Here is a 4910-nt window from a genome sequence, read left to right on the forward strand (position 1 = left end):
AGAAAGAGTGGGGGCATAGAAAGAGTGGGGGCATAGAAAGAATGGGCAGAGAAAGGGGGGAGGAAGAGTGGGGGGGGGAGAAAGAGTGGGGGGGGAGAATGTGGGGGAGGAGAAAGAGTGAGGGGGAGAGAAAGAGTGGGGGCAGATAAAGAGTGGGGGCAGAGAAAGAGTGGGGGCAGAGAAAGAGAGGTGTGAGAGAAAGAGTGGGGGTGAGAGAAAGAGTGGGGGGGAGAGAAAGAGTGGGGGGGAGAGAGAAAGAGTGGGGGGGAGAGAGAAAGAGTGGGGGGGAGAGAGAAAGAGTGGGGGGGAGAGAGAAAGAGTGGGGGGGGAGAGAAAGAGTGGGGGGGAGAGAGAAAGAGTGGGGGGGAGAGAGAAAGAGTGGGGGGGAGAGAGAAAGAGTGGGGGGGAGAGAGAAAGAGTGGGGGGGAGAGAGAAAGAGTGGGGGGAGAGAGAAAAGAGTGGGGGGGGGAGAGAGAAAGAGTGGGGGGGAGAGAGAAAGAGTGGGGGGGAGAGAAAGAGTGGGGGGCAGAGAAAGAGTGGGGGGCAAGAGAAAGAGTGGGGGGCAGAGAAAGAGTGGGGGGCAGAGAAAGAGTGGGGGGCAGAGAAAGAGTGGGGGGCAGAGAAAGAGTGGGGGGCAGAGAAAGAGTGGGGGGCAGAGAAAGAGTGGGGGGCAGAGAAAGAGTGGGGGAGAGAAAGAGTGGGGGAGAGAAAGAGTGGGGGAGAGAAAGAGTGGAGGCGAGAAAGAGTGGAGGCGAGAAAGAGTGGGGGAGAGAAAGAGTGGGGGAGAGAAAGAGTGGGGGAGAGAAGAGTGGGGGGAGAGAAAGAGTGGGGGGAGAGAAAGAGTGGGGGGAGAGAAAGAGTGGTGGGGAGAGAAAGAGTGGGGGGCAGAGAAAGAGTGGGGGGCAGAGAAAGAGTGGGGGGCAGAGAAAGAGTGGAGGGCAGAGAAAGAGTGGGGGGAGAGAAAGAGTGGGGGCAGTGAAAGAGTGGGGGGAGAGAAAGAGTGGGGGGAGAGAAAGAGTGGGGGGAGAGAAAGAGTGGGGGGAGAGAAAGAGTGGGGGGAGAGAGAAAGAGTGGTGGGGAGAGAAAGAGTGGGGGGCAGAGAAAGAGTGGGGGGCAGAGAAAGAGTGGGGGGCAGAGAAAGAGTGGGGGGCAGAGAAAGAGTGGAGGGCAGAGAAAGAGTGGGGGGAGAGAAAGAGTGGGGGGAGAGAAAGAGTGGGGGGAGAGAAAGAGTGGGGGGGAGAGAAAGAGTGGGGGGAGAGAGAAAGAGTGGGGGAGAGAAAGAGTGGGGGAGAGAAAGAGTGGAGGCGAGAAAGAGTGGAGGCGAGAAAGAGAGGAGGCGAGAAAGAGTGGGGGAGAGAAAGAGTGGGGGAGAGAAAGAGTGGGGGAGAGAAACAGTGGGGGAGAGAAAGAGTGGGGGCAGAGAAAGAGTGGGGGCAGAGAAAGAGTGGGGGCAGAGAAAAAGTGGGGGGAGAGAAAGAGTGGGGGGAGAGAAAGAGTGGGGGGAGAGAAAGAGTGGGGGGAGAGAAAGAGTGGGGGGAGAGAAAGAGTGGGGGGAGAGAGAGAGAAAGAGTGGGGGGAGAGAAAGAGTGGGGGGAGAGAAAAGAGTGGGGGGAGAGAAAGAGTGGGGGGGAGAGAAAGAGTGGGGGGAGAGAAAGAGTGGGGGGGAGAGAAAGAGTGGGGGGGAGAGAAAGAGTGGGGGGGAGAGAAAGAGTGGGGGGGAGAGAAAGAGTGGGGGGGAGAGAAAGAGTGGGGGGGAGAGAAAGAGTGGGGGGGAGAGAAAGAGTGGGGGGAGAGAAAGAGTGGTGGGGAGAGAAAGAGTGGGGGGGAGAGAAAGAGTGGGGGGGAGAGAAAGAGTGGGGGGGAGAGAAAGAGTGGGGGGGAGAGAAAGAGTGGGGGGGAGAGAAAGAGTGGGGGGAGAGAAAGAGTGGGGGGGAGAGAAAGAGTGGGGGGGAGAGAAAGAGTGGGGGGGAGAGAAAGAGTGGGGGTAGAGAAAGAGTGGTGGCAGAGCAAGAGTGGGGGCAGAGAAAGAGTGGGGGCAGAGAAAGAGTGGGGGCAAGAAAGAGTGGGGGCAGAGAAAGAGTGGGGGCATAGAAAGAGTGGGGGCATAGAAAGAGTGGGGGCATAGAAAGAGTGGGGGCAGAGAAAGGGGGGAGGAAGAGTGGGGGGGGAGAAAGAGTGGGCGGGGAGAAAGAGTGGGGGGGAGAATGTGGGGGAGGAGAAAGAGTGAGGGGGAGAGAAAGAGTGGGGGCAGAGAAAGAGTGGGGGCAGAGAAAGAGTGGGGGCAGAGAAAGAGTGGGGGCAGAGAAAGAGTGGGGGCAGAGAAAGAGTGGGGGCAGAGAAAGAGTGGGGGCAGAGAAAGAGTGGGGGTGAGAGAAAGAGTGGGGGTGAGAGAAAGAGTGGGGGGGAGAGAGAAAGAGTGGGGGGGGAGAGAGAAAGAGTGGGGGGGAGACAGAAAGATGGGGGGGAGAGAGAAAGAGTGGGGGGGAGAGAGAAAGAGTGGGGGGGAGAGAGAAAGAGTGGGGGGGAGAGAGAAAGAGTGGGGGGGAGAGAAAGAGTGGGGGGGAGAGAGAAAGAGTGGGGGGGAGAGAGAAAGAGTGGGGGGGAGAGAGAAAGAGTGGGGGGGAGAGAGAAAGAGTGGGGGGGAGAGAGAAAGAGTGGGGGGAGAGAATGAGTGGGGGCAGAGAAAGAGTGATGGGCAGAGAAAGAGTGGGGGGCAGAGAAAGGGTGGGCGGCAGAGAAAGAGTGGGGGGAGAGAAAGAGTGGGGGGGAGAGAGAAAGAGTGGGGGGGAGAGAGAAAGAGTGGGGGGAGAGAGAAAGAGTGGGGGGGAGAGAGAAAGAGTGGGGGGGAGAGAGAAAGAGTGTCGGGGAGAGAGAAAGAGTGGGGGGGAGAGAAAGAGTGGGGGCAGAGAAAGAGTGATGGGCAGAGAAAGAGTGGGGGGCAGAGAAAGAGTGGGGGGAAGAGAAAGAGTGGGGGGCAGAGAAAGAGTGGGGGGCAGAGAAAGAGTGGGGGGCAGAGAAAGAGTGGGGGGCAGAGAAAGAGTGGGGGGCAGAGAAAGAGTGGGGGGCAGAGAAAGAGTGGGGGGAGAGAAAGAGTGGGGGGGAGAGAAAGAGTGGTGGGGAGAGAAAGAGTGGTGGGGAGAGAAAAAGTGGGGGAGAGAAAGAGTGGAGGCGAGAAAGAGTGGAGGCGAGAAAGAGTGGGAAGAGAAAGAGTGGGGGGAGAGAAAGAGTGGGGGAGAGAAAGAGTGGGGGAGAGAAAGAGTGGGGGAGAGAAAGATTGGGGGAGAGAAAGAGTGGGGGGAGAGAAAGAGAGGGGGGAGAGAAAGAGTGGGGGGGAGAGAAAGAGTGGGGGGGAGAGAAAGATTGGGGGGGGAGAGAAAGAGTGGGGGGAGAGAAAGAGTGGTGGGGAGAGAAAGAGTGGGGGGAGAGAAAGAGTGGGTGGGAGAGAAAGAGTAGGGGGGAGAGAAAGAGTGGGGGGGAGAGAAAGAGTGGGGGAGAGATAAAGAGTGGGGGGGAGAGAAAGAGTGGGGGGAGAGAAAGAGTGGGGGTGGAGAGAAAGAGTGGAGGGGGAAAGAAAGAGTGGAGGGGAGAGAAAGAGTGGGGGGGAGAGAAAGAGTGGGGGGAGAGAAAGAGTGGGGGGAGAGAAAGAGTGGTGCAGAGAAACAGTGGGGGCATAGAAAGAGTGGGGGCATAGAAAGAGTGGGGGCATAGAAAGAGTGGGGGCAGAGAAAGGGGGGAGGAAGAGTGGGGGGGGGGAGAAAGAGTGGGCGGGGAGAAAGAGTGGGTGGGGAGAGAATGTGGGGGAGGAGAAAGAGTGAGGGGGAGAGAAAGAGTGGGGGCAGAGAAAGAGTGGGGACAGAGAAAGAGTGGGGGCAGAGAAAGTGTGGGGGCAGAGAAAGAGTGGGGGCAGAAAAAGAGTGGGGGCAGAAAAAGAGTGGGGGCAGAAAAAGAGTGGGGGCAGAAAAAGAGTGGGGGCAGAGAAAGAGTGGGGGGAATGAAAGAGTGGGGGCATGAAAGAGTGGGGGCATGTAAGAGTGGGGGCATGTAAGAGTGGGGGCATCTAAGAGTGGGGGCATGTAAGAGTGGGGGCAGAGAAACAGTGGGGGCAGAAAAAGAGTGGGGGGAGAGAAAGAGTGGGGGGAGAGAAAGAGTGGGGGCATGAAAGAGTGGGGGCAGAGAAACAGTGGGGGGAGAGAAAGAGTGGTGGGGAGAGAAAGAGTGGGGGGTAGAGAAAGAGTGGGGTAGAGAAAGAGTGCGGGGAGAGAAAGAGTGGGGGAGAGAGAAAGAGTGGGGGGAGAGAAAGAGTGGGTGGGGAGAGAAAGAGTGGGGGGCAGAGAAAGAGTGGAGGGGAGAGAAAGAGTGGGCGGGAGAGAAAGAGTGGGGGGGACAGAAAGAGTGGGGGGGAGAGAAAGAGTGGGGGGAGAGAAAGAGTGGGAGCAGAGAAAGAGTGGGGGCTGAGAAAGAGTGGGGTGAGAGAAAGAGTGGGGGGAGAGAAAGAGTGGGGGGAGAGAAAGAGTGGGGGGAGAAAAGAGTGGGGGGAGAAAAGAGTGGGGGGAGAGAAAGAGTGGGGGGAGAGAAAGAGTGGGGGGAGAGAAAGAGTGGGGGGAGAGAATGAGTGGGGGGAGAGAAAGTGTGGGAGGAGAGAAAGAGTGGGGGGAGAGAAAGAGTGGGGGGAGAGAAAGAGTGGGGGGGGAGAAAGAGTGGGGGGGAGAGAAAGAGTGGAGGGGAGAGAAAGAGTGGGGGGAGAGAAAGAGTGGGGGGAGAGAAAGAGTGGGGGGAGAGAAAGAGTGGGGGGGGAGAAAGAGTGGGGGCAGAGAAAGAGTGGGGGCATAGAAAGAGTGGGGGCATAGAAAGAGTGGGGGCAGAGAAAGAGTGGGGGCAGAGAAAGAGTGGGGGCAGAGAAAGAGTGGGGG

Source organism: Mustelus asterias, chromosome 20 (assembly GCF_964213995.1).
Source record: "Mustelus asterias chromosome 20, sMusAst1.hap1.1, whole genome shotgun sequence".
Classification (NCBI taxonomy): domain Eukaryota; kingdom Metazoa; phylum Chordata; class Chondrichthyes; order Carcharhiniformes; family Triakidae; genus Mustelus; species Mustelus asterias.